We start from the raw sequence: 21,433 nt of genomic DNA on the forward strand, positions 1-21,433 counted from the left end.
ATTAGATTACAGCCAAATCAACACTGTATTAGATTACAGCCAAATCAATACTGTATTAGATTACAGCAAAATCAACACTGTATTAGATTACAGCAAAATCAACAATGTATTAGATTACAGCCAAATCAACACTGTATTAGATTACATCCAAATCAACACTGTATTATATTACAGCCAAATCAACACTGTATTAGATTCCCGCAAAATCAACAATGTATTAGATTACAGCCAAATCAACACTGTATTAGATTACAGCCAAAACAACACTGTATTAGATTACAGCCAAAACAACACTGTATTAGATTACAGCCAAAACAACACTGTATTAGATTACAACCAAATCAACACTGTAGATGCTAGATATGTAGGTTGTGTGTGTGAATGTTACTGTTTGTCTAATAGTGGAACCTCCCCCCAAGCCCTCCTTAAGCCACCCCCCTCACCAATCCATTGAATGGACCAGCCCTCTTTTTGCAGAAATTGTCCGTGACGGAGTAGCTGGGTGAGCTGCAGGGTTAGGGTGAAGTGTGTTAAGGAGCATAGAGCGTATGAACAGAGACTGGCGCTGTGGACTCACAGGACTAGTGACACACTACTGACTACCGGAGTCTATACTACAGGACTATACTGAGACACAACTGAAGCTACTGGGCTATTGAACTGAAACTGAAACTGAACAGAGTTATGTTCTGTGCTTCCTATCCTGTCTCTGCAGCCACCACCGGCAATAACCTGATGTATTGCTACAACGTCAAATCAGTGAGTGTGTTCACGATCTATTTAGAAAGTGTGTATGTCTCTGTTACATTCTACTATTGATAAAGTAACACATGATTAAGTATATAAAACATTATAATACTCCAATAATACTCTATTTTCTCAGTTTGTCTAAAATGTTAGTCTATCACTTGTTATCAACATTATCCTCATATATGTAAGACATTATCACTATCAGTGTAATAATATGTTCTAGTATAGTACAGAATTGACACGTCAAAGTAAGCCTGCTCTATTCACTAGTGTTGCAGGTCCTTCATCCGTTTTCAATTGAACGACCATTCATCACAACAGGGAGTCCAACATTCTATACCATTCATGACAACAGCGAGTCCAACATTCTATACCATTCATCACAACAGGGAGTCCAACATTCTATACCATTCATCACAACAGGGAGTCCAACATTCTATACCATTCATCACAACAGGGAGTCCAACATTCTATACCATTCATCACAACAGGGAGTCCAACATTCTATACCATTCATCACAACAGGGAGTCCAACATTCTATACCATTCATCACAACAGGGAGTCCAACATTCTATACCATTCATCACAACAGGGAATCCAACATTCTATACCATTCATCACAACAGGGAGTCCAACATTCTATACCATTCATCACAACAGGGAGTCCAACATTCTATACCATTCATCACAACAGGGAGTCCAACATTCTATACCATTCATCACAACAGGGATTCCAACATTCTATACCATTACAGGAACAGACCCTTTCATTTACCTCTCACCATAGGTCATTGCAGTGAACATGTGTCACGGGGGTTCGATATATGCAGCTATGTCTGTATCTGGAAGGGATATGTGTGTCTGCTGAGTGGCACTAGAACTGGGACTGATTGTGACATTCAGTCAGTGATGTCGGTGTGAATGTATGAAAAGTTCAGAATCTATGTGGTCTCATTGTGATAGAAGATTATGACGTACTAATACATATTTATTTTATAATAATGCAGTTCTTCAAAACTTATGGAAATGTAATTTACCATTTATATGATCAGTGAGTTTTGCAACATATCAACGATGGTCAATATACAAATGTCCCTCTTTCAGCTTTCAGAACACAACATATACAGTTGAAGTCAGAAGTTTACATACACTTAGGTTGGAGTCATTAAAACTTGTTTGTCAACCACTCCACAAATTTCTTGTTAACAAACTATAGATTTGGCAAGTCGGTTAGGACATCTACTTTGTGCATGACACAAGTAATTTTTCCAACAATTGTTTACAGACAGATTATTTCACTTATAATTCACTGTATCACAATTCCAGTGGGTCAGAAGTTTACTTACACTAAGTTGACTGTGCCTTTAAACAGCTTGGAAAATTCCAGAAAATGATGTGATGGCTTTAGAAGCTTCTGATAGGCTAATTGACATCATTTGAGTCAATTGGAGGTGTACCTGTGGATGTATTTCAAGGCCTACCTTCAAACTCAGTGCCTCTTTGCTTGATATCATGGGAAAATCAAAAGAAATCAGCCAAGACCTCAGAAAAAAAATGGTAGACCTCCATAAGTCTGGTTCATCCTTGGGAGCAATTTCCATACGCCTGAAGGTACCACGTTCATCTGTACAAACAATAGTATGCAAGTATAAACACCATGGGACCACGCAGCCGTCATACTGCTCAGGAAGGAGACGCGTTCTGTCTCCTAGAGTTGAACGTACTTTGGTGCGAAAAGTGCAAATCAATCCCAGAACAACAGCAAATGACCTTGTGAAGATGCTGGAGGAAACAGGTACAAAAGTATCTATATTCACAGTAAAACGAGTCCTATATCGACATAACCTGAAACGCCGCTCAGCAAGGAAGAAGCCACTGCTCCAAAACCGCCATAAAAAAGCCAGACTACGGTTTGCAACTGCACATGGGGACAAAGATCATACTTTTTGGAGAAATATCCTCTGGTCTGATGAAACAAAAATAGAACTGTTTGGCCATAATGACCATTGTTATGTTTGGAGGAAAAAGGGGGTTGCTTGGAAGCCGAAGAACACCATCCCAACCGTGAAGCACGGGGGTGGCAGCATCATGCTGTGGGGGTGCTTTGCTGCAGGAGGGACTGGTGCACTTCACAAAATAGATGGCATCATGAGGAAGGAAAATTATGTGGATATATTGAAGCAACATCTCAAGACATCATTTACATTTACATTTACGTCATTTAGCAGACGCTCTTATCCAGAGCGACTTACAAATTGGTGCATTCACCTTATAGCCAGTGGGATAACCACTTTACAATATATTTTTTAACTAACTAGAACCAGACGATAGAGAGTAACTAACTACAACCAGACGTCTGGTAACTAACTAGAACCAGACGTTAGAGAGTAACTAACTAGAATCAGACGTTAGAGAGTAACTAACTAGAACCAGACGTTAGAGAGTAACTAACTAGAACAAGACGATAGAGAGTAACTAGAACCAGGCGTTAGAGAGTAACTAACTAGAACCAGGCGTTAGAGAGTAACTAACTAGAACCAGACGTTAGAGAGTAACTAACTAGAACAAGACGATAGAGAGTAACTAGAACCAGACGTTAGAGAGTAACTAACTAGAACCAGACGTCTGGTAACTAACTAGAACCAGACGTTAGAGAGTAACTAGAACCAGACGTTAGAGAGTAACTAGAACCAGACGTTAGAGAGTAACTAACTAGAACCAGACGTTAGAGAGTAACTAACTAGAACAAGACGTCTGGTAACTAACTAGAACCAGACGTTAGAGAGTAACTAACTAGAACCAGACGTTAGAGAGTAACTAACTAGAACCAGACGTTAGAGAGTAACTAACTAGAACCAGACGTCTGGTAACTAACTAGAACCAGACGTCTGGTAACTAACTAGAACCAGACGTTAGAGAGTAACTAACTAGAAACAGACGTTAGAGAGTAACTAACTAGAACCAGACGTTAGAGAGTAACTAGAACCAGACAATAAAGAGTAACTAACTAGAACCAGACGTTAGAGAGTAACTAACTAGAACCAGACGTTAGAGAGTAACTAACTAGAACCAGACGTTAGAGAGTAACTAACTAGAACCAGACGATAGAGAGTAACTAACTAGAACCAGACGTTAGAGAGTAACTAACTAGAACCAGACGATAAAGAGTAACTAACTACAAACAGATGTCTGTTAACTAACTAGAACCAGACATCTGGTAACTAACTAGAACCAGACGTTAGAGAGTAACTAACTAGAACCAGACGTTAGAGAGTAACTAACTAGAACCAGAGGTTAGAGAGTAACTAACTAGAACCAGACGTCTGGTAACTAACTAGAACCAGACGTTAGAGAGTAACTAACTAGAACCAGACGTTAGAGAGTAACTAACTAGAACCAGACGTCTGGTAACTAACTAGAACCAGACATCTGGTAACTAACTAGAACCAGACGTTAGAGAGTAACTAACTAGAACCAGACGTTAGAGAGTAACTAACTAGAACCAGACGTTAGAGAGTAACTAACTAGAACCAGACGTCTGGTAACTAACTAGAACCAGACATCTGGTAACTAACTAGAACCAGACGTTAGAGAGTAACTAACTAGAACCAGACGTTAGAGAGTAACTAACTAGAACCAGACGTTAGAGAGTAACTAACTAGAACCTGACGTTAGAGAGTAACTAACTAGAACCAGACGTCTGGTAACTAACTAGAACCAGACGTCTGGTAACTAACTAGAACCAGACGTTAGAGAGTAACTAACTAGAATCAGACATTAGAGAGTAACTAACTAGAACCAGATGTTAGAGAGTAACTAGAACCATACTTTAGAGAGTAACTAACTAGAACCAGACGTTAGAGAGTAACTAACTAGAACCAGACGTTAGAGAGTAACTAACTAGAACCAGACGTCTGGTAACTAACTAGAACCAGACGTTAGAGAGTAACTAACTAGAATCAGACATTAGAGAGTAACTAACTAGAACCAGACGATAGAGAGTAACTAGCTAGAACCAGACGTTAGAGAGTAACTAACTAGAACCAGACGTTAGAGAGTAACTAACTAGAACCAGACGTTAGAGAGTAACTAACTAGAACAAGACGATAGAGAGTAACTAGAACCAGGCGTTAGAGAGTAACTAACTAGAACCAGGCGTTAGAGAGTAACTAACTAGAACCAGACGTTAGAGAGTAACTAACTAGAACAAGACGATAGAGAGTAACTAGAACCAGACGTTAGAGAGTAACTAACTAGAACCAGACGTCTGGTAACTAACTAGAACCAGACGTTAGAGAGTAACTAGAACCAGACGTTAGAGAGTAACTAGAACCAGACGTTAGAGAGTAACTAACTAGAACCAGACGTTAGAGAGTAACTAACTAGAACAAGACGTCTGGTAACTAACTAGAACCAGACGTTAGAGAGTAACTAACTAGAACCAGACGTTAGAGAGTAACTAACTAGAACCAGACGTTAGAGAGTAACTAACTAGAACCAGACGTCTGGTAACTAACTAGAACCAGACGTCTGGTAACTAACTAGAACCAGACGTTAGAGAGTAACTAACTAGAAACAGACGTTAGAGAGTAACTAACTAGAACCAGACGTTAGAGAGTAACTAGAACCAGACAATAAAGAGTAACTAACTAGAACCAGACGTTAGAGAGTAACTAACTAGAACCAGACGTTAGAGAGTAACTAACTAGAACCAGACGTTAGAGAGTAACTAACTAGAACCAGACGATAGAGAGTAACTAACTAGAACCAGACGTTAGAGAGTAACTAACTAGAACCAGACGATAGAGAGTAACTAACTACAACCAGACGTCTGTTAACTAACTAGAACCAGACGTCTGGTAACTAACTAGAACCAGACGTTAGAGAGTAACTAACTAGAACCAGACGTTAGAGAGTAACTAACTAGAACCAGAGGTTAGAGAGTAACTAACTAGAACCAGACGTCTGGTAACTAACTAGAACCAGACGTTAGAGAGTAACTAACTAGAACCAGACGTTAGAGAGTAACTAACTAGAACCAGACGTCTGGTAACTAACTAGAACCAGACATCTGGTAACTAACTAGAACCAGACGTTAGAGAGTAACTAACTAGAACCAGACGTTAGAGAGTAACTAACTAGAACCAGACGTTAGAGAGTAACTAACTAGAACCAGACGTCTGGTAACTAACTAGAACCAGACATCTGGTAACTAACTAGAACCAGACGTTAGAGAGTAACTAACTAGAACCAGACGTTAGAGAGTAACTAACTAGAACCAGACGTTAGAGAGTAACTAACTAGAACCAGACGTTAGAGAGTAACTAACTAGAACCAGACGTCTGGTAACTAACTAGAACCAGACGTCTGGTAACTAACTAGAACCAGACGTTAGAGAGTAACTAACTAGAATCAGACATTAGAGAGTAACTAACTAGAACCAGATGTTAGAGAGTAACTAGAACCAGACTTTAGAGAGTAACTAACTAGAACCAGACGTTAGAGAGTAACTAACTAGAACCAGACGTTAGAGAGTAACTAACTAGAACCAGACGTCTGGTAACTAACTAGAACCAGACGTTAGAGAGTAACTAACTAGAACAAGACGTCTGGTAACTAACTAGAACCAGACGTTAGAGAGTAACTAACTAGAACCAGACGTTAGAGAGTAACTAACTAGAACCAGACGTTAGAGAGTAACTAACTAGAACCAGACGTCTGGTAACTAACTAGAACCAGACGTCTGGTAACTAACTAGAACCAGACGTTAGAGAGTAACTAACTAGAAACAGACGTTAGAGAGTAACTAACTAGAACCAGACGTTAGAGAGTAACTAGAACCAGACAATAAAGAGTAACTAACTAGAACCAGACGTTAGAGAGTAACTAACTAGAACCAGACGTTAGAGAGTAACTAACTACAACCAGACGTTAGAGACTAACTAACTAGAACCAGACGATAGAGAGTAACTAACTAGAACCAGACGTTAGAGAGTAACTAACTAGAACCAGACGATAGAGAGTAACTAACTACAACCAGACGTCTGTTAACTAACTAGAACCAGACGTCTGGTAACTAACTAGAACCAGACGTTAGAGAGTAACTAACTAGAACCAGACGTTAGAGAGTAACTAACTAGAACCAGAGGTTAGAGAGTAACTAACTAGAACCAGACGTCTGGTAACTAACTAGAACCAGACGTTAGAGAGTAACTAACTAGAACCAGACGTTAGAGAGTAACTAACTAGAACCAGACGTCTGGTAACTAACTAGAACCAGACATCTGGTAACTAACTAGAACCAGACGTTAGAGAGTAACTAACTAGAACCAGACGTTAGAGAGTAACTAACTAGAATCAGACATTAGAGAGTAACTAACTAGAACCAGACGATAGAGAGTAACTAGCTAGAACCAGACGTTAGAGAGTAACTAACTAGAACCAGACGTTAGAGAGTAACTAACTAGAACCAGACGTTAGAGAGTAACTAACTAGAACAAGACGATAGAGAGTAACTAGAACCAGGCGTTAGAGAGTAACTAACTAGAACCAGGCGTTAGAGAGTAAGTAACTAGAACCAGACGTTAGAGAGTAACTAACTAGAACAAGACGATAGAGAGTAACTAGAACCAGACGTTAGAGAGTAACTAACTAGAACCAGACGTCTGGTAACTAACTAGAACCAGACGTTAGAGAGTAACTAGAACCAGACGTTAGAGAGTAACTAGAACCAGACGTTAGAGAGTAACTAACTAGAACCAGACGTTAGAGAGTAACTAACTAGAACCAGACGTCTGGTAACTAACTAGAACCAGACGTCTGGTAACTAACTAGAACCAGACGTTAGAGAGTAACTAACTAGAAACAGACGTTAGAGAGTAACTAACTACAACCAGACGTTAGAGAGTAACTAGAACCAGACAATAAAGAGTAACTAACTAGAACCAGACGTTAGAGAGTAACTAACTAGAACCAGACGTTAGAGAGTAACTAACTAGAACCAGACGTTAGAGAGTAACTAACTAGAACCAGACGATAGAGAGTAACTAACTAGAACCAGACGTTAGAGAGTAACTAACTAGAACCAGACGATAGAGAGTAACTAACTACAACCAGACGTCTGTTAACTAACTAGAACCAGACGTCTGGTAACTAACTAGAACCAGACGTTAGAGAGTAACTAACTAGAACCAGACGTTAGAGAGTAACTAACTAGAACCAGAGGTTAGAGAGTAACTAACTAGAACCAGACGTCTGGTAACTAACTAGAACCAGACGTTAGAGAGTAACTAACTAGAACCAGACGTTAGAGAGTAACTAACTAGAACCAGACGTCTGGTAACTAACTAGAACCAGACATCTGGTAACTAACTAGAACCAGACGTTAGAGAGTAACTAACTAGAACCAGACGTTAGAGAGTAACTAACTAGAACCAGACGTTAGAGAGTAACTAACTAGAACCAGACGTCTGGTAACTAACTAGAACCAGACATCTGGTAACTAACTAGAACCAGACGTTAGAGAGTAACTAACTAGAACCAGACGTTAGAGAGTAACTAACTAGAACCAGACGTTAGAGAGTAACTAACTAGAACCAGACGTTAGAGAGTAACTAACTAGAACCAGACGTCTGGTAACTAACTAGAACCAGACGTCTGGTAACTAACTAGAACCAGACGTTAGAGAGTAACTAACTAGAATCAGACATTAGAGAGTAACTAACTAGAACCAGATGTTAGAGAGTAACTAGAACCAGACTTTAGAGAGTAACTAACTAGAACCAGACGTTAGAGAGTAACTAACTAGAACCAGACGTTAGAGAGTAACTAACTAGAACCAGACGTCTGGTAACTAACTAGAACCAGACGTTAGAGAGTAACTAACTAGAATCAGACATTAGAGAGTAACTAACTAGAACCAGACGATAGAGAGTAACTAGCTAGAACCAGACGTTAGAGAGTAACTAACTAGAACCAGACGTTAGAGAGTAACTAACTAGAACCAGACGTTAGAGAGTAACTAACTAGAACCAGACGTTAGAGAGTAACTAACTAGAACCAGACGTTAGAGAGTAACTAGAACCAGACGTTAGAGAGTAACTAACTAGAACCAGACGTTAGAGAGTAACTAACTAGAACCAGACGTTAGAGAGTAACTAACTAGAACCAGACGTTAGAGAGTAACTAACTAGAACCAGACGTTAGAGAGTAACTAACTAGAACCAGACGTTAGAGAGTAACTAACTAGAACCAGACATTAGAGAGTAACTAACTAGAACCAGACGTTAGAGAGTAACTAACTAGAACCAGACGATAGAGAGTAACTAACTAGAACCAGACGTTAGAGAGTAACTAGAACCAGACGTTATAGAGAAACTAACTAGAACCAGACGTTAAAGAGTAACTAGAACCAGATGTTAGAGAGTAACTAACTAGAACCAGACGTTAGAGAGTAACTAACTAGAACCAGACGTTAGAGAGTAACTAGAACCAGACGTTAGAGAGTAACTAACTAGAACCAGACGTTAGAGAGTAACTAACTAGAACCAGACGTTAGAGAGTAACTAGAACCAGACGATAGAGAGTAACTAGAACCAGACGATAGAGAGTAACTAACTAGAACCAGACGTTAGAGAGTAACTAGAACCAGACGATAGAGAGTAACTAGAACCAGACGATAGAGAGTAACTAACTAAAACCAGACGATAGAGAGTAACTAACTAGAACCAGACGTTAAAGAGTAACTAGAACCAGACGTTAGAGAGTAACTAACTAGAACCAGACGTTAGAGAGTAACTAACTAGAACCAGACGTTAGAGAGTAACTAGAACCAGACGTTAGAGAGTAACTAGAACCAAACGTTAGAGAGTAACTAACTAGAACCAGACGTTAGAGAGTAACTAGAACCAGACGTTAGAGAGTAACTAACTAGAACCAGACGTTAGAGAGTAACTAACTAGAACCAGACGTTAGAGAGTAACTAACTAGAACCAGACGTTAGAGAGTAACTAACTAGAACCAGACGTTAGAGAGTAACTAACTAGAACCAGACGATAGAGAGTAACTAACTACAACCAGACGTCTGTTAACTAACTAGAACCAGACGTCTGGTAACTAACTAGAACCAGACGTTAGAGAGTAACTAATTAGAACCAGACGTTAGAGAGTAACTAACTAGAACCAGAGGTTAGAGAGTAACTAACTAGAACCAGACGTCTGGTAACTAACTAGAACCAGACGTTAGAGAGTAACTAACTAGAACCAGACGTTAGAGAGTAACTAACTAGAACCAGACGTCTGGTAACTAACTAGAACCAGACATCTGGTAACTAACTAGAACCAGACGTTAGAGAGTAACTAACTAGAACCAGACGTTAGAGAGTAACTAACTAGAACCAGACGTTAGAGAGTAACTAACTAGAACCAGACGTTAGAGAGTAACTAACTAGAACCAGACGTCTGGTAACTAACTAGAACCAGACGTCTGGTAACTAACTAGAACCAGACGTTAGAGAGTAACTAACTAGAATCAGACATTAGAGAGTAACTAACTAGAACCAGATGTTAGAGAGTAACTAGAACCAGACTTTAGAGAGTAACTAACTAGAACCAGACGTTAGAGAGTAACTAACTAGAACCAGACGTTAGAGAGTAACTAACTAGAACCAGACGTCTGGTAACTAACTAGAACCAGACGTTAGAGAGTAACTAACTAGAATCAGACATTAGAGAGTAACTAACTAGAACCAGACGATAGAGAGTAACTAGCTAGAACCAGACGTTAGAGAGTAACTAACTAGAACCAGACGTTAGAGAGTAACTAACTAGAACCAGACGTTAGAGAGTAACTAACTAGAACCAGACGTTAGAGAGTAACTAACTAGAACCAGACGTTAGAGAGTAACTAGAACCAGACGTTAGAGAGTAACTAACTAGAACCAGACGTTAGAGAGTAACTAACTAGAACCAGACGTTAGAGAGTAACTAACTAGAACCAGACGTTAGAGAGTAACTAACTAGAACCAGACGTTAGAGAGTAACTAACTAGAACCAGACGTTAGAGAGTAACTAACTAGAACCAGACGTTAGAGAGTAACTAACTAGAACCAGACGTTAGAAAGTAACTAACTAGAACCAGACGATAGAGAGTAACTAACTAGAACCAGGCGTTAGAGAGTAACTAACTAGAACCAGACGTTAGAGAGTAACTAACTAGAACCAGACGTTAGAGAGTAACTAACTAGAACCAGATGTTAGAGAGTAACTAGAACCAGACGTTAGAGAGTAACTAACTAGAACCAGACGTTAGAGAGTAACTAACTAGAACCAGACGTTAGAGAGTAACTAGAACCAGACGTTAGAGAGTAACTAACTAGAACCAGACGTTAAAGAGTAACTAGAACCAGACGTTAGAGAGTAACTAACTAGAACCAGACGTTAGAGAGTAACTAACTAGAACCAGACGTTAGAGAGTAACTAGAACCAGACGTTAGAGAGTAACTAGAACCAGACGTTAGAGAGTAACTAACTAGAACCAGACGTTAGAGAGTAACTAACTAGAACCAGACGTTAGAGAGTAACTAGAACCAGACGATAGAGAGTAACTAGAACCAGACGATAGAGAGTAACTAACTAGAACCAGACGTTAGAGAGTAACTAGAACCAGACGATAGAGAGTAACTAGAACCAGACGATAGAGAGTAACTAACTAAAACCAGACGATAGAGAGTAACTAACTAGAACCAGACGTTAAAGAGTAACTAGAACCAGACGTTAGAGAGTAACTAACTAGAACCAGACGTTAGAGAGTAACTAACTAGAACCAGACGTTAGAGAGTAACTAGAACCAGACTTTAGAGAGTAACTAGAACCAGACGTTAGAGAGTAACTAACTAGAACCAGACGTTAGAGAGTAACTAGAACCAGACGTTAGAGAGTAACTAACTAGAACCAGACGTTAGAGAGTAACTAACTAGAACCAGACGTTAGAGAGTAACTAACTAGAACCAGACGTTAGAGAGTAACTAACTAGAACCAGACGTTAGAGAGTAACTAACTAGAACCAGACGTTAAAGAGTAACTAACTAGAACCAGACGTTAGAGAGTAACTAACTAGAACCAGACGTTAGAGAGTAACTAACTAGAACCAGACGTTAGAGAGTAACTAACTAGAACCAGAGGTTATAGAGGAACTAACTAGAACCAGACGTTAGAGAGTAACTAACTAGAACAAGACGTCTGGTAACTAACTAGAACCAGACGTTAGAGAGTAACTAACTAGAACCAGGCGTTAGAGAGTAACTAACTAGAACCAGACGTTAGAGAGTAACTAACTAGAACCAGACGTTAGAGAGTAACTAACTAGAACCAGACGTTAGAGAGTAACTAACTAGAACCAGACGTTAGAGAGTAACTAGAACCAGACGTTAGAGAGTAACTAACTAGAACCAGGCGTTAGAGAGTAACTAACTAGAACCAGGCGTTAGAGAGTAACTAACTAGAACCAGAGGTTAGAGAGTAACTAACTAGAACCAGACGTCTGGTAACTAACTAGAACCAGACGTTAGAGAGTAACTAACTAGAACCAGACGTTAGAGAGTAACTAACTAGAACCAGACGTCTGGTAACTAACTAGAACCAGACATCTGGTAACTAACTAGAACCAGACGTTAGAGAGTAACTAACTAGAACCAGACGTTAGAGAGTAACTAACTAGAACCAGACGTTAGAGAGTAACTAACTAGAACCAGACGTCTGGTAACTAACTAGAACCAGACATCTGGTAACTAACTAGAACCAGACGTTAGAGAGTAACTAACTAGAACCAGACGTTAGAGAGTAACTAACTAGAACCAGACGTTAGAGAGTAACTAACTAGAACCAGACGTTAGAGAGTAACTAACTAGAACCAGACGTTAGAGAGTAACTAACTAGAACCAGACGTTAGAGAGTAACTAACTAGAACCAGACGTTAGAGAGTAACTAACTAGAACCAGACGTTAGAGAGTAACTAACTAGAACCAGACGTTAGAGAGTAACTAACTAGAACCAGACGTTAGAAAGTAACTAACTAGAACCAGACGATAGAGAGTAACTAACTAGAACCAGGCGTTAGAGAGTAACTAACTAGAACCAGACGTTAGAGAGTAACTAACTAGAACCAGACGTTAGAGAGTAACTAACTAGAACCAGATGTTAGAGAGTAACTAGAACCAGACGTTAGAGAGTAACTAACTAGAACCAGACGTTAGAGAGTAACTAACTAGAACCAGACGTTAGAGAGTAACTAGAACCAGACGTTAGAGAGTAACTAACTAGAACCAGACGTTAAAGAGTAACTAGAACCAGACGTTAGAGAGTAACTAACTAGAACCAGACGTTAGAGAGTAACTAACTAGAACCAGACGTTAGAGAGTAACTAGAACCAGACGTTAGAGAGTAACTAGAACCAGACGTTAGAGAGTAACTAACTAGAACCAGACGTTAGAGAGTAACTAACTAGAACCAGACGTTAGAGAGTAACTAGAACCAGACGATAGAGAGTAACTAGAACCAGACGATAGAGAGTAACTAACTAGAACCAGACGTTAGAGAGTAACTAGAACCAGACGATAGAGAGTAACTAGAACCAGACGATAGAGAGTAACTAACTAAAACCAGACGATAGAGAGTAACTAACTAGAACCAGACGTTAAAGAGTAACTAGAACCAGACGTTAGAGAGTAACTAACTAGAACCAGACGTTAGAGAGTAACTAACTAGAACCAGACGTTAGAGAGTAACTAGAACCAGACGTTAGAGAGTAACTAGAACCAGACGTTAGAGAGTAACTAACTAGAACCAGACGTTAGAGAGTAACTAGAACCAGACGTTAGAGAGTAACTAACTAGAACCAGACGTTAGAGAGTAACTAACTAGAACCAGACGTTAGAGAGTAACTAACTAGAACCAGACGTTAGAGAGTAACTAACTAGAACCAGACGTTAGAGAGTAACTAACTAGAACCAGACGTTAAAGAGTAACTAACTAGAACCAGACGTTAGAGAGTAACTAACTAGAACCAGACGTTAGAGAGTAACTAACTAGAACCAGACGTTAGAGAGTAACTAACTAGAACCAGAGGTTATAGAGGAACTAACTAGAACCAGACGTTAGAGAGTAACTAACTAGAACAAGACGTCTGGTAACTAACTAAAACCAGACGTTAGAGAGTAACTAACTAGAACCAGGCGTTAGAGAGTAACTAACTAGAACCAGACGTTAGAGAGTAACTAACTAGAACCAGACGTTAGAGAGTAACTAACTAGAACCAGACGTTAGAGAGTAACTAACTAGAACCAGACGTTAGAGAGTAACTAGAACCAGACGTTAGAGAGTAACTAACTAGAACCAGGCGTTAGAGAGTAACTAACTAGAACCAGGCGTTAGAGAGTAACTAACTAGAACCAGAGGTTAGAGAGTAACTAACTAGAACCAGACGTCTGGTAACTAACTAGAACCAGACGTTAGAGAGTAACTAACTAGAACCAGACGTTAGAGAGTAACTAACTAGAACCAGACGTCTGGTAACTAACTAGAACCAGACATCTGGTAACTAACTAGAACCAGACGTTAGAGAGTAACTAACTAGAACCAGACGTTAGAGAGTAACTAACTAGAACCAGACGTTAGAGAGTAACTAACTAGAACCAGACGTCTGGTAACTAACTAGAACCAGACATCTGGTAACTAACTAGAACCAGACGTTAGAGAGTAACTAACTAGAACCAGACGTTAGAGAGTAACTAACTAGAACCAGACGTTAGAGAGTAACTAACTAGAACCAGACGTTAGAGAGTAACTAACTAGAACCAGACGTCTGGTAACTAACTAGAACCAGACGTCTGGTAACTAACTAGAACCAGACGTTAGAGAGTAACTAACTAGAATCAGACATTAGAGAGTAACTAACTAGAACCAGATGTTAGAGAGTAACTAGAACCAGACTTTAGAGAGTAACTAACTAGAACCAGACGTTAGAGAGTAACTAACTAGAACCAGACGTTAGAGAGTAACTAACTAGAACCAGACGTCTGGTAACTAACTAGAACCAGACGTTAGAGAGTAACTAACTAGAATCAGACATTAGAGAGTAACTAACTAGAACCAGACGATAGAGAGTAACTAGCTAGAACCAGACGTTAGAGAGTAACTAACTAGAACCAGACGTTAGAGAGTAACTAACTAGAACCAGACGTTAGAGAGTAACTAACTAGAACCAGACGTTAGAGAGTAACTAACTAGAACCAGACGTTAGAGAGTAACTAGAACCAGACGTTAGAGAGTAACTAACTAGAACCAAACGTTAGAGAGTAACTAACTAGAACCAGACGTTAGAGAGTAACTAACTAGAACCAGACGTTAGAGAGTAACTAACTAGAACCAGACGTTAGAGAGTAACTAACTAGAACCAGACGTTAGAGAGTAACTAACTAGAACCAGACATTAGAGAGTAACTAACTAGAACCAGACGTTAGAGAGTAACTAACTAGAACCAGACGATAAAGAGTAACTAACTAGAACCAGACGTTAGAGAGTAACTAGAACCAGACGTTAGAGAGTAACTAACTAGAACCAGACGTTAAAGAGTAACTAGAACCAGACGTTAGAGAGTAACTAACTAGAACCAGACGTTAGAGAGTAACTAACTAGAACCAGACGTTAGAGAGTAACTAGAACCAGACGTTAGAGAGTAACTAACTAGAACCAGACGTTAGAGAGTAACTAACTAGAACCAGACGTTAGAGAGTAACTAGAACCAGACGATAGAGAGTAACTAGAACCAGACGATAGAGAGTAACTAACTAGAACCAGACGTTAGAGAGTAACTAGAACCAGACGATAGAGAGTAACTAGAACCAGACGATAGAGAGTAACTAACTAAAACCAGACGATAGAGAGTAACTAACTAGAACCAGACGTTAAAGAGTAACTAGAACCAGACGTTAGAGAGTAACTAACTAGAACCAGACGTTAGAGAGTAACTAACTAGAACCAGACGTTAGAGAGTAACTAGAACCAGACGTTAGAGAGTAACTAGAACCAGACGTTAGAGAGTAACTAACTAGAACCAGACGTTAGAGAGTAACTAGAACCAGACGTTAGAGAGTAACTAACTAAAACCAGACGTTAGAGAGTAACTAACTAGAACCAGACGTTAGAGAGTAACTAACTAGAACCAGACGTTAGAGAGTAACTAACTAGAACCAGACGATAGAGAGTAACTAACTAGAACCAGACGTTAGAGAGTAACTAACTAGAACCAGACGATAGAGAGTAACTAACTACAACCAGACGTCTGTTAACTAACTAGAACCAGACGTCTGGTAACTAACTAGAACCAGACGTTAGAGAGTAACTAACTAGAACCAGACGTTAGAGAGTAACTAACTATAACCAGAGGTTAGAGAGTAACTAACTAGAACCAGACGTCTGGTAACTAACTAGAACCAGACGTTAGAGAGTAACTAACTAGAACCAGACGTTAGAGAGTAACTAACTAGAACCAGACGTCTGGTAACTAACTAGAACCAGACATCTGGTAACTAACTAGAACCAGACGTTAGAGAGTAACTAACTAGAACCAGACGTTAGAGAGTAACTAACTAGAACCAGACGTTAGAGAGTAACTAACTAGAACCAGACGTTAGAGAGTAACTAACTAGAACCAGACGTCTGGTAACTAACTAGAACCAGACGTCTGGTAACTAACTAGAACCAGACGTTAGAGAGTAACTAACTAGAATCAGACATTAGAGAGTAACTAACTAGAACCAGATGTTAGAGAGTAACTAGAACCAGACTTTAGAGAGTAACTAACTAGAACCAGACGTTAGAGAGTAACTAACTAGAACCAGACGTTAGAGAGTAACTAACTAGAACCAGACGTCTGGTAACTAACTAGAACCATACGTTAGAGAGTAACTAACTAGAATCAGACATTAGAGAGTAACTAACTAGAACCAGACGATAGAGAGTAACTAGCTAGAACCAGACGTTAGAGAGTAACTAACTAGAACCAGACGTTAGAGAGTAACTAACTAGAACCAGACTTTAGAGAGTAACTAACTAGAACCAGACGTTAGAGAGTAACTAACTAGAACCAGACGTTAGAGAGTAACTAGAACCAGACGTTAGAGAGTAACTAACTAGAACCAGACGTTAGAGAGTAACTAACTAGAACCAGACGTTAGAGAGTAACTAACTAGAACCAGACGTTAGAGAGTAACTAACTAGAACCAGACGTTAGAGAGTAACTAACTAGAACCAGACGTTAGAGAGTAACTAACTAGAACCAGACATTAGAGAGTAACTAACTAGAACCAGACGTTAGAGAGTAACTAACTAGAACCAGACGATAGAGAGTAACTAACTAGAACCAGGCGTTAGAGAGTAACTAACTAGAACCAGACGTTAGAGAGTAACTAACTAGAACCAGACGTTAGAGAGTAACTAACTAGAACCAGATGTTAGAGAGTAACTAGAACCAGACGTTAGAGAGTAACTAACTAGAACCAGACGTTAGAGAGTAACTAACTAGAACCAGACGTTAGAGAGTAACTAGAACCAGACGTTAGAGAGTAACTAACTAGAACCAGACGTTAAAGAGTAACTAGAACCAGACGTTAGAGAGTAACTAACTAGAACCAGACGTTAGAGAGTAACTAACTAGAACCAGACGTTAGAGAGTAACTAGAACCAGACGTTAGAGAGTAACTAACTAGAACCAGACGTTAGAGAGTAACTAACTAGAACCAGACGTTAGAGAGTAACTAGAACCAGACGATAGAGAGTAACTAGAACCAGACGATAGAGAGTAACTAACTAGAACCAGACGTTAGAGAGTAACTAGAACCAGACGATAGAGAGTAACTAGAACCAGACGATAGAGAGTAACTAACTAAAACCAGACGATAGAGAGTAACTAACTAGAACCAGACGTTAAAGAGTAACTAGAACCAGACGTTAGAGAGTAACTAACTAGAACCAGACGTTAGAGAGTAACTAACTAGAACCAGACGTTAGAGAGTAACTAGAACCAGACGTTAGAGAGTAACTAGAACCAGACGTTAGAGAGTAACTAACTAGAACCAGACGTTAGAGAGTAACTAGAACCAGACGTTAGAGAGTAACTAACTAGAACCAGACGTTAGAGAGTAACTAACTAGAACCAGACGTTAGAGAGTAACTAACTAGAACCAGACGTTAGAGAGTAACTAACTAGAACCAGACGTTAGAGAGTAACTAACTAGAACCAGACGTTAAAGAGTAACTAACTAGAACCAGACGTTAGAGAGTAACTAACTAGAACCAGACGTTAGAGAGTAACTAACTAGAACCAGACGTTAGAGAGTAACTAACTAGAACCAGAGGTTATAGAGGAACTAACTAGAACCAGACGTTAGAGAGTAACTAACTAGAACAAGACGTCTGGTAACTAACTAGAACCAGACGTTAGAGAGTAACTAACTAGAACCAGACGTTAGAGAGTAACTAACTAGAACCAGGCGTTAGAGAGTAACTAACTAGAACCAGACGTTAGAGAGTAACTAACTAGAACCAGACGTTAGAGAGTAACTAACTAGAACCAGACGTTAGAGAGTAACTAACTAGAACCAGACATTAGAGAGTAACTAACTAGAACCAGACGTTAGAGAGTAACTAACTAGAACCAGACGATAGAGAGTAACTAACTAGAACCAGACGTTAGAGAGTAACTAGAACCAGACGTTAGAGAGTAACTAACTAGAACCAGACGTTAAAGAGTAACTAGAACCAGACGTTAGAGAGTAACTAACTAGAACCAGACGTTAGAGAGTAACTAACTAGAACCAGACGTTAGAGAGTAACTAGAACCAGACGTTAGAGAGTAACTAACTAGAACCAGACGTTAGAGAGTAACTAACTAGAACCAGACGTTAGAGAGTAACTAGAACCAGACGATAGAGAGTAACTAGAACCAGACGATAGAGAGTAACTAACTAGAACCAGACGTTAGAGAGTAACTAGAACCAGACGATAGAGAGTAACTAGAACCAGACGATAGAGAGTAACTAACTAAAACCAGACGATAGAGAGTAACTAACTAGAACCAGACGTTAAAGAGTAACTAGAACCAGACGTTAGAGAGTAACTAACTAGAACCAGACGTTAGAGAGTAACTAACTAGAACCAGACGTTAGAGAGTAACTAACTAGAACCAGACGTTAGAGAGTAACTAACTAGAACCAGACGTTAGAGAGTAACTAACTAGAACCAGACGATAGAGAGTAACTAACTAGAACCAGACGTTAGAGAGTAACTAACTAGAACCAGACGATAGAGAGTAACTAACTACAACCAGACGTCTGTTAACTAACTAGAACCAGACGTCTGGTAACTAACTAGAACCAGACGTTAGAGAGTAACTAACTAGAACCAGACGTTAGAGAGTAACTAACTAGAACCAGAGGTTAGAGAGTAACTAACTAGAACCAGACGTCTGGTAACTAACTAGAACCAGACGTTAGAGAGTAACTAACTAGAACCAGACGTTAGAGAGTAACTAACTAGAACCAGACGTCTGGTAACTAACTAGAACCAGACATCTGGTAACTAACTAGAACCAGACGTTAGAGAGTAACTAACTAGAACCAGACGTTAGAGAGTAACTAACTAGAACCAGACGTTAGAGAGTAACTAACTAGAACCAGACGTTAGAGAGTAACTAACTAGAACCAGACGTCTGGTAACTAACTAGAACCAGACGTCTGGTAACTAACTAGAACCAGACGTTAGAGAGTAACTAACTAGAATCAGACATTAGAGAGTAACTAACTAGAACCAGATGTTAGAGAGTAACTAGAACCAGACTTTAGAGAGTAACTAACTAGAACCAGACGTTAGAGAGTAACTAACTAGAACCAGACGTTAGAGAGTAACTAACTAGAACCAGACGTCTGGTAACTAACTAGAACCAGACGTTAGAGAGTAACTAACTAGAATCAGACATTAGAGAGTAACTAACTAGAACCAGACGATAGAGAGTAACTAGCTAGAACCAGACGTTAGAGAGTAACTAACTAGAACCAGACGTTAGAGAGTAACTAACTAGAACCAGACTTTAGAGAGTAACTAACTAGAACCAGACGTTAGAGAGTAACTAACTAGAACCAGACGTTAGAGAGTAACTAGAACCAGACGTTAGAGAGTAACTAACTAGAACCAGACGTTAGAGAGTAACTAACTAGAACCAGACGTTAGAGAGTAACTAACTAGAACCAGACGTTAGAGAGTAACTAACTAGAACCAGACGTTAGAGAGTAACTAACTAGAACCAGACGTTAGAGAGTAACTAACTAGAACCAGACATTAGAGAGTAACTAACTAGAACCAGACGTTAGAGAGTAACTAACTAGAACCAGACGATAGAGAGTAACTAACTAGAACCAGGCGTTAGAGAGTAACTAACTAGAACCAGACGTTAGAGAGTAACTAACTAGAACCAGACGTTAGAGAGTAACTAACTAGAACCAGATGTTAGAGAGTAACTAGAACCAGACGTTAGAGAGTAACTAACTAGAACCAGACGTTAGAGAGTAACTAACTAGAACCAGACGTTAGAGAGTAACTAGAACCAGACGTTAGAGAGTAACTAACTAGAACCAGACGTTAAAGAGTAACTAGAACCAGACGTTAGAGAGTAACTAACTAGAACCAGACGTTAGAGAGTAACTAACTAGAACCAGACGTTAGAGAGTAACTAGAACCAGACGTTAGAGAGTAACTAACTAGAACCAGACGTTAGAGAGTAACTAACTAGAACCAGACGTTAGAGAGTAACTAGAACCAGACGATAGAGAGTAACTAGAACCAGACGATAGAGAGTAACTAACTAGAACCAGACGTTAGAGAGTAACTAGAACCAGACGATAGAGAGTAACTAGAACCAGACGATAGAGAGTAACTAACTAAAACCAGACGATAGAGAGTAACTAACTAGAACCAGACGTTAAAGAGTAACTAGAACCAGACGTTAGAGAGTAACTAACTAGAACCAGACGTTAGAGAGTAACTAACTAGAACCAGACGTTAGAGAGTAACTAGAACCAGACGTTAGAGAGTAACTAGAACCAGACGTTAGAGAGTAACTAACTAGAACCAGACGTTAGAGAGTAACTAGAACCAGACGTTAGAGAGTAACTAACTAGAACCAGACGTTAGAGAGTAACTAACTAGAACCAGACGTTAGAGAGTAACTAACTAGAACCAGACGTTAGAGAGTAACTAACTAGAACCAGACGTTAGAGAGTAACTAACTAGAACCAGACGTTAAAGAGTAACTAACTAGAACCAGACGTTAGAGAGTAACTAACTAGAACCAGACGTTAGAGAGTAACTAACTAGAACCAGACGTTAGAGAGTAACTAACTAGAACCAGAGGTTATAGAGGAACTAACTAGAACCAGACGTTAGAGAGTAACTAACTAGAACAAGACGTCTGGTAACTAACTAGAACCAGACGTTAGAGAGTAACTAACTAGAACCAGACGTTAGAGAGTAACTAACTAGAACCAGGCGTTAGAGAGTAACTAACTAGAACCAGACGTTAGAGAGTAACTAACTAGAACCAGACGTTAGAGAGTAACTAACTAGAACCAGACG

At 39.5% G+C, this 21,433-nt stretch overlaps 1 pseudogene across 1 annotated transcript in view; it reads left to right on the forward strand.

Annotated features, from left to right (window-relative positions):
• The first annotated feature begins 684 nt into the window (after positions 1-684).
• LOC311134830 (transcription factor 12-like) overlaps positions 685-21,433 on the forward strand; it is a 69,932-nt pseudogene continuing 49,183 nt past the window's right edge. The window contains exon 1 of the transcript in view: positions 685-759. The product of the transcript in view is annotated as a transcription factor 12-like (transcript). The remainder of the gene's footprint in view (positions 760-21,433) is intronic.

The sequence above is a fragment of the Coregonus lavaretus genome (assembly GCF_964263955.1).
Source record: "Coregonus lavaretus genome assembly, chromosome: 9".
Taxonomy (NCBI): Eukaryota; Metazoa; Chordata; class Actinopteri; order Salmoniformes; family Salmonidae; genus Coregonus; species Coregonus lavaretus.